The sequence below is a fragment of the Strix aluco genome, chromosome 1 (assembly GCF_031877795.1).
Source record: "Strix aluco isolate bStrAlu1 chromosome 1, bStrAlu1.hap1, whole genome shotgun sequence".
NCBI classification, from domain to species: Eukaryota; Metazoa; Chordata; class Aves; order Strigiformes; family Strigidae; genus Strix; species Strix aluco.
The window spans coordinates 21,198,390-21,211,711 of record NC_133931.1 but is presented as its reverse complement, the minus strand read 5'-3'; the positions used below and the strand labels follow the sequence as shown (position 1 = coordinate 21,211,711).

The following is a 13,322-nucleotide window of genomic DNA, read 5'->3' as shown; positions in this document are numbered from 1 at the left end:
GGTTTTGGCATTCCCCCTGAAGATCATGTTGCAAAACTATTACTTTCATTCCTTGTATTTCAATCACCAATCTCGGCACTTTCTGAATACTTCAGAACGTGCACTGTTCTTGTTTAATTTCTTTTAGGTTTTATTTCTAACCAAACAGACCTACTGAGATCAAAGATTTGTTTGCTGAGGCAACCTAGTGACCATTTCAGCATACAAGCATCCAGGCAAATAAGCACCCATATCAATATATTAACATACAAAACACTAATCATAACATCAAAGACTCCTAAAAACTTACTAGAAACAATTACAACTTGTTCCTATAATCATTGCAATTTATACACTTATAAGAGGATTGCTTTTAAACTACCACAAGCCTTTGAAAGTTGAAACGCTGAAAACAGGGAATTTGCATGTTAAAAATGAGTTGCACACCAGGGTCTTATAAATTCTTTCTATTGTAATTATAGAATGCCAACACATTCATTCTGCAACCTGAAACACCTGCAGTACTAGAGAACTGGGCTTAGATCTAAAATGGGTTGAGCTGCCCTTCACTTCACAGCTTGCTGATTGCTGCCCAAGTGGAAGAAACAGCAAAGTGCTGAGTAACATAGTGAAGCTTTTCTTGTGAATCCAGAGCTGCATAGTATTGAACACTCACAGGCAAACTTTTCTGCAACAACTTTTTAACGTAATGGGAAATTACTTTCACTCCAAAATACAGCTTCTGCCAATTCCCATAGGATGATGTTTTATCAAGTATTAGATTATTTCTGTAATTATAATACTGCTTAGCACATATATACCAGTAAGACTTTTCATCTTCAAAGTACTTTACAAATACTAATTCATTAGACAGTTTCAGTGCTATCTGTCTGATTGAATCTATTGAAATACAATTTTTTTTTTTCAAATACTAAAAAATTTCTTCAGTTTGGTGCAATCTGAATAGCCCAAAACATTAGTCTGTTCATTCAAATGTGCTGGATTTTGTTCCTCTGATGATGCTGGTTATTTTAGTACTTGGTTAACAAGATGTGTGACAGTCACACAGTGCTCAAGGTGAATTCTGTTATCTCTATCTCTAATTTATAAATACATGTTAAAAGCCTACTACTTCACTAAACTAGTACGGAAAATAAGTTGTCGATACGCTTTACCTTCACTGCATTCTGCTCATCTCTTCACACTTTGAGTTGGCTGCTCTGTCGTTCATTAAACACCTACACTTGCCTTGAGCTCTGCTGGATTTTTGTACTAGAAAGATTAATTGGCTTGGATCACAAAACAATGTCAAATAGAAGATGGTAAAATAAATAAATAGAATAATGTTTCTTCCTTCAATTTGTATCTCATCATTCCAGATTACATTGCCTTGATTTGTGTTAGCTTTCTGTCTCCTATAGTGCCATTACTTCTAATGAAACGGTGTCAGCTGGCATGTAGTTGTAATTCGATGTTATGTTGTAGTTACTGTGTATAATTTTGTTAGTTTTCTTAACAATGCATTGTTATTTCTGAAAGCAATTAGCTGAACAAATGTGTGGAATTGTACATGTAACAGATTTGGTCACCTGGGATCTGTTTTCCTTACTATACCCAAGTTGAGGTGAGCGGAGTAAATTGGCACATTACTAAGAGGAAAATAAGTTTAAGAATTGGCTAGCAGTACATGGTATTACTCAATCAGTTGCTGACTCAGAAGCACATGCCACATTTCCTTTTAGCTTGTAACAGTGATATTTTTGAGAGAGAATTTTCCCCAGACCTCTCAGGAGAGCATAGGTATGTCAGCCTGACTTCCAGTTCACTAGAGGCTATGTGCACCGTAGTCACCCTCACATTGCACACAAAATTATCCCAGGGAGAGGAAGTACACATGTAGTTCCTGTTGAAAGTGAATCTGAGCTGGCCAGCTAACTCCCTGTTTGCCTTCAAAACTCTCCATAAAATATTTTCCCTAGGTAAGCAGACAGAAAAAGTGTGTGTGCATGTGTACATATGTGTATATATATGATGTACATATATAGGATTATATTGCTAAATTATACAGTGGAATCACAATTCATCTTCTATATAAATTTTTAGATTAAGAAACTTGTTATTTAAAATCATACATCTGAGTACATTCAGAGTGAATAACTATGAAATAACTATTCAGTATTTGAAATTAATTCTATTTAGTCTAGGATCACTTATTTCTCCCTGTATTTTTTATATTTCCCCAATACTAGGACAAATTAGAAAAGGGAAAAACAGTTCATTAGTATCCCTTTTCACAAGCTCTGTTACAAGCTGGCTACTCATGGCATATGCCATTATCTCATTCTATTTTTTTGAAAGGAAACTTTTACAACTAATTACATTTAAAAGACATGCTGGTTTTGTTTTAATATTTATGTCAAACTTCTCTCATGTTTCAAAATAGTCTATTCAGTAATTTAAGAGATGTCCTAGAAACAGTAACTGAAATTTTAGAGACAGATTTTAGGAATTGTAGCTTATCTAGAATTATAAATATGTTCTTTCCAAAAACCAGCTACAGTTTCAGTAATTCAATCAAGACACATTGGTGGGAAGTATTAATGCATGAACTATATGATCATCACAACATTGTATACTTGAGAAGTATTTGTGCCTAATAGTGTTGTGCACCAGACCTGGTAAATCTCTAAAACCAGAGGTAAGAGTCCCCCCACAACCTAGGAAGGGGCTGGGGTATTAACTGCAAATCTTCCACCGGGACTGAAAGAGATTTAAAAAAATGTATTATGACTGAATAGAATAGAAACTGTGTAAAAAATACAGTTGCACAGACTGAAAACCATGCTTATGTAACAGACATTTTTCTAGATATTATTTAAGCCATTTATGTGAAATGTATGGATACCGTATGTTTAGTGGCATTGTTAAAACAGGGTGTCTGTACAAATATTTAGCTGTGGGAATTATAAAATCATAAGGCGATTAAGTTAGCTAGTTGTGAAATTCCAATATTGCTTTTTAAATGACTTCAGGATATAGGAGGTGCTAAGGTTATTATCTGTTATCAGGAATACAGCGGAATTGTACGACTGGATAATAACTAAACAACTGACACAATGTAAAATTACATTATCAGTGTGTTAAAACAAAATTGCGCCCTAAAGGAGTCTACATGCCAGCTCAGAGCTGCAGTGTAATTATGCTTAACTCTGATAATTAAAATACAACGGAGATCAACAGAATCATTTTCATTAAGAAAATTATTAATGATGGTGGTATAACAGTAATTGATTGCAGAGCACCACAGGATAACTCTGTTGCAGGAAAACCAACATGTTTAACGTGTGTCTGGGCCAGTTGGGTTGCGTTGCGTACCACTGAGCATGCTGCCCAGGCAGGTGGCAGCTGCGGGGCACATCTTCTGCAGCAAACCCCAAATCAGAAAATGGCTGCCTTTCAGGTGGCCCTTTGGAGGGACGAAGAGGGCCAGGTGCTGGGGGACAGGACGGCAGGACAGGCTTGGGCACAGTTGCCGGAAAGGAGCTGGCTGCCAGCAGTGACTTGTACACTTCTTGAGCCGTCCGTCATCTCATTTCGCGTGAGGTGGTGTTTGGTTTTGCATTTCCATTAGTGATTTACTGATGTTATTTCCTCCTCTGCCTGGCCTCACTGAGTAGTTTATGCCCTTCGTTATTTCTGAGAGGATGCAGGAGGAGAAAAAAAAGTCCTCTCCCCAGCACGGTTCCACAGGCACTGCGTGACGACTTCGTAAGTAATTCCACAGGATGGTCCTGTTAATTGTCCCAGTGGTGCGGACACATGATATCGAATGCTGTAAAAAGCCTCCTTCCCTCTGTAAGTGAAATCACAGTCAGTGCCCACTGAGCGACTATCACAAAATCCTGGCTAGGGAGGATGTTGCCTAAGGGTGAGATCCGAGAATTGTCATTTTCTTTTGGTGAACACAAAACCAGGGCGGGGGGGGGAAGGGGAGGGTGTGGAAATTCGGGGGAGTGCTTCTCTGCACAGCTAGGAGATGGGTGCTTGCTCAAACAGATGCTGCTTTTGAAAGCTGCCCAAAAAAGTCTATTCTCCAATCACAATAGAGAACAAGCCTGCTAGGGTGGATTTACAGGATGAGATTAGTTAAAATGACAGCTGCCCACACTGAAACTGTGTCATGTAGCTAATTTATAAATAGAAACTTGAGGAGAGGCAGCACACAGGAGAGGGCAGAGCAGAAGTCAGGGCTGGAAGCAGAGGGTTGTGCTCAGCTCTCCCAGGGCTTCCCCTGGCTACGTGGCCCGGTGGGTTGACTTAAAATAAGTCAGTAAATACAGAACTGTTTACTCACTTACTGGGATGACTTATTTAGCTGATGTATGTGCCATGCATTGAAGATACAAACACTGCAGAAGGGTTACAGAAAATTGCTAGTAAGAATTGAAGGCAATTTTTATTTAATTTGGGTAATTTAAACAGTCTATTTTTTAACATGTAGGAAAAGTCAGTTGTCACAAGAGAAGGGTTCTTAAATTTTTCTTTAGTGACAGAGGATTACTTTTCTTAGTTGTTCTGTGAGATCCTTGGTTACATGTTTTCCCCAGAAAATGAGTTTTCAGTTAGCAAATACTTTTTTTTCCCTGAAACTTTAGGCGATGTAATGGTGCATTGTGCCACAGACATATAACGTCAGAGACCCTAATGAGACACAGGTCAAACATCATAAGGAGTTTAAACTGCTGCATTAGAATACAGGTATATTTTGTTTGGGGTCAGAGAACCAAGTTGTTTAATATGCCAGAGATTAACTTGGGGCATATATTTCGATTGCAAGGGGCTTCTTTCCACATACCCTTAAAAGCAAATTGAGTGAAATTACATAGTCTGTTCCACATGGACAGTCAGAAAACTGCAGTATCTGCTGTCCCGCTGAATGCCTCCATTAGCTAAACAATGTGCTGAAGATTTTAGTGGTGCTACAGGTTTTTGTTCTTTCTTTGTATCCACTAAAATCTGAGTTTTTAACAAAATACATATGATGCTTATCATAATATCAAAGGTCCATGAAAGAGATTGTTTTACATTTCTTTTTCCACAACACTGAAAAGTTGCGAAATATTTCTTAACAGAAGTATGATTATGTGTATAATGCTTACATAAAATAATATCTCTACAAGGGCAATATATCTTCGCTGTCATTGGAAGAAAGTGTCATGGATACAGACATAAAAATATGATTGGTAAATAAGTAGATGACACAATTCACATTTGTTTTTCAGGGTTGTTGAAAAGGCAGGATGCCTAATGTCACAGTTGCAAACAAAACTATTGCAAATCAGTCCTGCTACTTTCCTTCCTGGCCACAGAAGGAGAAAATATTTTGTCCCCATGACTAGTGATACTTATTGCTTGCTGATGGCAGACGCAGTGTTGTGGACTTAATTCAGACATAATTTGGCTTCAAAGAACTCATGAAGCAGAAGTGTACTTTTTTAAAAATTTTTTACCTATGCAAATAGATCCAGTGGGGGATTATCTGCTTTAGGGAGTTTAGAGGTCAGGGCCTTGTATATGGTCTTAATTATCTACAAGAAAAGGGTTGTTTTATGCATCTTTATGGAATTAGTATAATATGCATATAATAGCATACAGTGAATTATTACATGCCCTCTAAATTCTAAGCATGTAAATAATAAAGGGAAGATGTCAAGAAATGCAGGGATACAGCTATATTTCCACTTTCAATATGAAAATGCTTTTGTTCATTATTAGTGCATTTCATTTACATAGCAGTCAAGTGATATTTTTAGGTTGTTCTCATATGTATGTTCGTTTGGGTTTTTTCTTGTGTTCTTGTCACATATTGTATAGTTTATTTCATAGTTTGAAATTGGAATTCTTTTTCATTTGAGGAGGCAAGGAAAGAGGCAGAATACTGACATGATTTTCACAGAATTATATATTTTGGACTGAAGCTATAAAAAGCTGTAAACTGAGTCTAACACTCACCCATGAGAACATGCTCAGGATGGAAAAGAAGCCCAGTCTGTACTTCACACTGGGACCATGTGAAAAGAAATATTGCTTCAACCATTCAGACCACTGGCAAAAATAAATGCAAACGTCATGCAGAGATTTTTTTTTCAAGCTATGTATTTGTCCCTCATTTTTCTAAGTCACTTGCAGTAGAATCAGTCATTTAGAAATAATCTTTTTTTAAAAAGTAATTCTTTTCAAATATGAGATAGATGCTAAATGTGTTTTAGTTTCTTTTTAATTAAATTATTCTTCTCCATCCATTATGCTAAATAAATATTGAGGACTGCAGTAAACCCTGTGACCCCTGTGGCTCATGGTGGCATTACCTCTGTCATCTTCCCTGCAAAGCAAGAGGGAAGGAAAAAAGCCCCCAAATTTGCTGAGCCACACATTTCAAGTTGTCGACAACCCCATCCACAAGAAAACAGAAGAAAATATATATGCACTCTGTCCTGTCAAAAGGCTTTCGCCTTATCTTGAGAGACTGTCAGGGCAGGAACATCATGGAATGGACAGGAGTCTATTAAATTAATAAGCTGCTGGATGGTGTCTGGAGAGTTATGATGCTCCATAAATCCAGTTTGATCATGGTGGACAAGGTTTAAATCTGCAGCCTTCTAATACACATCCAGGTCCTGGATTGGATTTGAAGTTTTGTGCTGGAGACACAGAGATAGTCCTGCAGCTTGTGAATTAAGATTTATCATTTTTTCATACTGTTTTTTTTTTTTTCCTACACTTCTTGACAAAAATGAAAACACCTTAGGGATCCTGGCGAATGTTACTGCTTGAAATGAAAGAGCTGTTGTCAAGGTGAAACCATGACCTAGAAGCCCAAAATCAAACCTCGGTCATTCTTTTCAGGCAACTTCATTGCTGCTGAGTATAAAACATCTGTATGGGAGGAAACAGGACTGGATTCATCTGCAGCCTGTTTTATAGTGATTCCTGTCAAATACTTGTACTGTGTATTTGTGATACAAGACAAATTAATGGTGTGCCATATAAAAGCAAAAGCTAAAAAAACGTAGAAATATATTCTTCCCCCATTCGAGGTGGTTCTGTGTATAACTGACAGTGTGGTATGAGATTCTGTGCTCCTTACCTCTAAATGGATTAAGCCTGATGGTAACAATTCACAGAAAACTCTTCCATAGCATTCAAGGTGCCAAGCTCCCAGGAAGACCTGTGTGATGTGCAGCCATGATGTCCAAGTGGGCTGTGGAGCTGGACTGCCTGGAACACAATGTTAAAATCGTGTCGGATGTGTTTTGTCTCTAGCTGCTTACAAGCAAGGCCATTATTATGGCACAACAGGTGGAATTCAAGTGACTCTTGGCCACTTAATTGACCTGCAAGCCAGTGATTTATTATTAGGTCCCTAAGTTCCTATTCTTGTTACTCTGGAGACTCCAGCAGGTGATTGCTGTGCTTGCTTACGCAGGCAATGGCACAGCCAGCATTTCTCTCTTCTCAAATTCCCTAGCCACATTTTGGATGCTGCCTAATTTATTTATTGATGATACTTAGAATCTGTGCTACTTTTCAAAGCAATTTGTGCTCATTTTTGTTCTCATTGTTATTTTAGGAGCTTAAAGAGACTTCTTGACATTAGAGAAGTATAAAAACAATGCATATGTTAAAAGCAATGGATAGCTCCTGTTGCAATACCAAGGACAGTGAGATTTGTTTTATGCTCAGAAAAATGGATTCAGAGCTGAAAGCAATTGAAAAAGCTCTTCTGGTGTGCAGGTTTCCTTAAACAGATATTGTGATCAAGATGTAACCCTCAGTCACATCCATACCTACATCTCCCACCATTGTCTTCCAGAAATTACTTAAGAGCTATAGACAAAGATCATGTGCGACTGAATCCTGACCTCTCTATCGATCCTGGGGATCAATCTGTGGACTCTCTGATCCAAAGATCAATGTCAGCATTTCTCTCCTTCTCCCACAGCATTCCAGCACTGCTCCCTACTGTAGACAGAGGCCACAAGGGGCAGGACTTCACAGCGCAGCACAGTGGCGCTGAGGCCAGCACTGCAGACTACATCCATTTTTCCTAATGCGATGGCAAGTGCACCCTGTTATTTGGGGCAGGTTATGAAGTGTGTATAGTGAAATGGGGAGGAGGGAGAGTGGAGGTTAGGGAAAGAACTCCAGCACAGAGCAAAATACGGGAGTCCCTCGTTGCAGTCCCCCTTGCAAATGAGGCAGAATGCTCCCTCTGCCTGCAGCTGCCCTTCTCACCAGTGCTGGGGCATCCCTCAGCCTTCCCACTTCCCCCTTCAGTCTTCTTTGAAGAAAACTGAAGAAAGTATGGAGAAGTTGCAACCTGCTTCAGTGTGTATTTAGTATCTAAGGAATGAACCCATGTTTACTGCAGACATGGAGAGAACTTAGCAGTTTCTTAAAACGTCATTTCTTTTGCTGTTACAAAAAAAAAAAAAAAAAAAAGAGAAAAATAAAAAAGCTGTTTCAGATTTGATTTTTTCTTTCTTGTTTCAGTTTCATTCCATCAAGGCATGTGGGGCAATGTGATGCTGACAAACAGCAATCTATGCTAGAGTGCGCCTGAATTGTGATATTTGAAGCTAGTTGCGACGTTGAAGCAGATTTAGTAGAGATGTTCTGTAACTGAGTGGTGATGCACATGACTGAATTGGTCGGTGGCATGCAGAACCAGGGTTTGTTGCTGGAGCAGAACTTGCCTGTAAGATAATTTCCTATGATTGTATCGTAGTATACAGTCATATATACATGCATACATGCATACATGCATGTGTATATGCATATATATATGTGTATATATATATAAAAAAACTCATGCGTCAGTTAGTGTTTCCCTCAAGCCACAGAAAGTTCTGAAATCTTCCTATAGCTGCAACATATATTTGTGCATAGGCAACTCCAGCTATTCTGAACAATTATAGTATCACAACTAATAATCATTGGGAGGAAATACTATTTGGAAAATAGTTTAGAAAATAGAAAGAAAAGTCCTAGCTAACATTGTTATGGCTAGAGAAAAGTTCTAGTATTAGCTTTATAAATTACAGGAGAACGCTAGCTTTTGCAATAAAGTGGTTAAAGCAGAAGATGACACAGGGAAAAATACACGTTTTATGGAGTGCAAACCAATGTAAAAAGAATATTGAAAAATTAGATTGTATTAAAAACACTAGAAGAGAGGCATATTCAGACTTAATCAGATATATTTAGTAACCATTGTAACTTCTTATTTAAAAAATAGACGTTCACAGTCAGATAATACATACTGGGGTCTATAACATTATTTTGGTGAATGGAGAATTCTTGTTTGTAACAGTGGTGATGTAGAAACACAGACAAATTGAAAATTTGCTTTTATACTTGAATATATAAAAATAATGTGGTAGAAGCATATTGAACAGAAAGGACAATGCACAAATTATTCAAGATCTGAACAAATGAAAAACATTTTTGAGAAAAATAAGGATCAGTGAGTTAACAGGGTTTGACTGATATGCCCTAACCTTCAACTTGGAAACTAAGGCAAAGTATTGTGGTTGGTCTGCTGGCTGAAACAAATGTTCAGATATGTAGGAATTGAAGCATCCGAGATGAAGGGGAGACAATGGTGGTTTTGGCTAGTCAAAATGTTTGCTGATATTATAAGATGGGCAACTGAACTTAAAATATGAGATGAAAAGGAATTGTTTCACACTAGGAAATGAGAGGGGTGGCATCAGGTGATCACTATGCATCTTCTATTAATAAACCATTCTTTTAAATGTGAACAGGCTCGCTTTTATGGTGAGTGCACGTGCATTTTAATGGATTTAAATTATGTGAAGTTTAAATGCATTTTCAAGTTACAATTAAATAAAAACTTAAAATAAGACTGACATATTGCTAAAGCTAAGCCCGTTTTATGATTAAGGTTCAATTAAATTATATTTATCATTGGAGCAAATGAAGTATAAAATCACAAACAATGATATTTTTCAGTGTCTTACTTTGGTGGAAAGTGTAGCCTGAAGTATGACTTCAAGACTTTTATCTTCCATCCCCTCCTAAAGCAGAAATTAATTAGGGCTAAACAAGCATAGGCTATACGTTCAGAACCCCATCCTGAGAGTCCTTTGTGGACCAGTGGTCTGGGAGGAGTTTACTAAGAAAGCTGTTTTGTGGTGCAAAGTATTATGTATTTTATTGGGGTTTAACTAGCTAAGTTAGGGAGAAAGTTGAAATTTTAGCAATGGTTTAAAGAATGAACCAGTTTTGTTGCTTTCATGGAAGCCACTTTTGGCCCTTTGCACTTGCTCAGAAGTTCTGCTGAGATCGACTCTTTAAATACAATTCTTTCTCTTTCCATGTACTTTCTATGTAAATCCCTAAATGTCATAAGCTTTGCAGTGAGTCAAGAAGTGAATGCTGGTTTTGTACATGCAAGCTATTTTGCAATTACATCCACTGCACCATAACGCGTGAAACATGACAATTTTCTGGTTTGCCACAATATGATCATCAGCTTTATATGTGTGGAACTGCTCTGTCTTTCTAATATGCTTCCTTTAATTCATTATTTATTTTCTCGTCATTTTGTCCTACAGAAATTAATGTAAAAGGAACAACATTCTGCATTCTGTTTCTTTGGTTTGAACTTAATTTTATAATCTAGGACATAACATAACAAATGGATTAGCTTTGGACACTGAGCAACTTGAAATTTTTTGACATATTTAAAAAACGATCCACAGCATCATAAAAATTGTTCTTTCCAAAACACATTCCTCTCCTTTATAAGAATGCTCCTAAGTGATGTTAAGCAGAAAAAAATAATTTCAGATCAATTGCACCTAAAAAAATCCTTTAATATATTCAGCTAGAAGATTCCAAAAAAGTGATGAACTGATATATGACCTTCTTCTCTTTAAGAACATATGTACATATTCAGCGAAGTGAAGCATGATCCTAGTGTTAAGGCTTGGATTTTTGTTGTGTGATGCTAATTATTACAAAGTCTAAACACGTGAATAGTTGAATACTCAAAGGTCTAATTGTACAGAGAGAATTCAGTTCCTGAGTCAGAGAAGTCTCCAAAAGCACCCACTGAGAAGTACTTTTCTTAACGAGAGCATTTTCTTGAAATGGAATTCTTTTCGGCTGTTAAACTGCTACACGGGAGATCTAAGAGTTTGTCCTTAAGCTGAAGATACTGAAGGAAGTTCTTAAGTTTGGGACTGCTTTTTTCATGTGTCAGTCTTGTATGGCTGTATCATGTTCCCATGTTGTCTCTGGGACATTAGTGTTATAGAGGAATCAATAGGAGCTGATTAACTGAGGTTTCCTTTGGGCACATTAGCCTGACAATCTGCCATTATTATCCAGCAGCATTCTTTATTTTTACTTAGTTTCTTTACCTTCTTTTTTCTGGAGAAAAGTTGGGTCAATTTGCATTTGCAATTGGCAGACTCCAGCCACTATTACTAATTACATTGGCTACTGGGGAAAAAGAACAGCCTGCAGTTTTTAACAGTAATTCTGAATCTAATTCTGTGGTTTGGAAATGGCCCGATGAGATTTTAGCTGTATGCCACGAATCAAACACCTGATTATCAAACTGTGTCACTTTTACATATAACAACTTGTCAAATCCTGGTAAAAGGTTGCCTGTGATTCATACTGCAATGAATTCATTAGTTATAGCCCCCCCAAAATTAGCTGGTAGGCACATATGCCCAGCTGAGCATGATAAAAAAAAATGTACACTATTCCTTTTTCAATTATTTACTTTCATATGGCATCTCTGATGAAAATGGGTTAATATTTGTTAAGCTAAAGAGTTTTGTAGAATAATACTGTAAATGGGGGACACAAAAAGAAGAAAAAACTCTGAGGAAAACCAATTTTACTTAGAAAACAATCTTCTCTTTCATATTTTTAGAGACATCGTAGAGTTTTAAACTTAGTATTCTTGTAGGGTTACTGTTATTTTCCTTTATTCTGACATAACTATTGTTTGTATGGAAAATAGACTTTTCCCCTAGCGCTGACCCAGTTAGACAATATCCTTAACACAGGGAACAGCTGTTAATGTTTTGGGATATTTAAAATATTTTCAGTATATAGCATTTGTTTGGCACAAATTTTTTTTTTTTTTGCATCATAGTCAGTTATCTTCATTGGCATCTACTGATACAAAACTGATGCAGTGGAGTAAAGAGCCATCCCATAATTTTGCTCATTCATTGTTCTCATTTCTTTCCTCATTTTTCTACTCTGCAGAAATTCAGGTGCATAGAGGAAATGTCAAAAAAACGACATACTGAGTCTCTGTGTAGTCCTTTCTAGTTTGTATAACATACTATAATTGTAAGTACCCAAAGATACTGAACTCTGCCCTCCAGAGATGGAAAAAAATTGTCGCTAGACAGGGTAAGTCATCAGCAGGGACTTACAAGTCCCCTGTCATCCCTTCATCGTAGATCCTAAATATTGCATTACCAGCAGGGCTCTTTGGCAAATTAAAACACCAGAGAGAAGCCACGCAGGACTTTACGTAGAGTTCAGGAGATGAAAAGGAACTGTCAGAAGTAATTGAGTCCCAACATTTTGATAATATGTGGGTTGCTTAATTACATTTGCCTTTGTTCCCTTTTGAAAATGGGATGCATCATTCTCTCTTTTTCAGAGTTTATACAGTGGTTTATGTGTGATAATCTAGCACTTAACTACACGTAGCAGGACTAATATATAAGCTTTGCAGAGCATATCATGTGGCATCTTCACAATCTTTTTATATTATCTACTCAGAATATTTTGTATAAACTAAAGTAATAGTACACAAAAAAGAGAAAGAATTATAAAGTACTTTTCATGTCTGAGCAGCCTGTATAGTGAATGCATGATTTATGGCATTTGTCGCTGAAATGTAGGAAATTTTTTCTTGAGTGGAAGTGTTTTTAAAATGCTGTGTAACATGTGCAGTAACAGTATGCATGCTTTTGAGGCAGGAGGTAAGAAGCAAACATTTCAAGACTTATTATTTAGGAAATATTTGGATGCTCAGCGGGTCTCTTTACATCTATCACTATAAAGAGTCAAGAGAATAAAGAATTATTTGGAAGTATATTGATGGATTGTTGAAATGTAACTACTCAGTCAGCCAGGCTTTTGATAACTCTTGTATATACTTGGAGTTGGAGGTGCTGACATGTAACATAGCTATATCTAATTAGGTTTATGTAAGAAAAGTGGGAACTTTTCTGAATGTATCTGATGCCCTCTTTTTTTCCTTTTTCAGCATACAGAAC

The 13,322-nt window shown here is 37.1% G+C and overlaps 1 protein-coding gene across 4 annotated transcripts in view; it reads left to right on the top strand.

Moving 5' to 3' along the window:
* ZFPM2 (zinc finger protein, FOG family member 2) overlaps positions 1–13,322 on the top strand; it is a 314,505-nt gene that overhangs the window by 205,572 nt on the left and 95,611 nt on the right. The window lies entirely within an intron of this gene.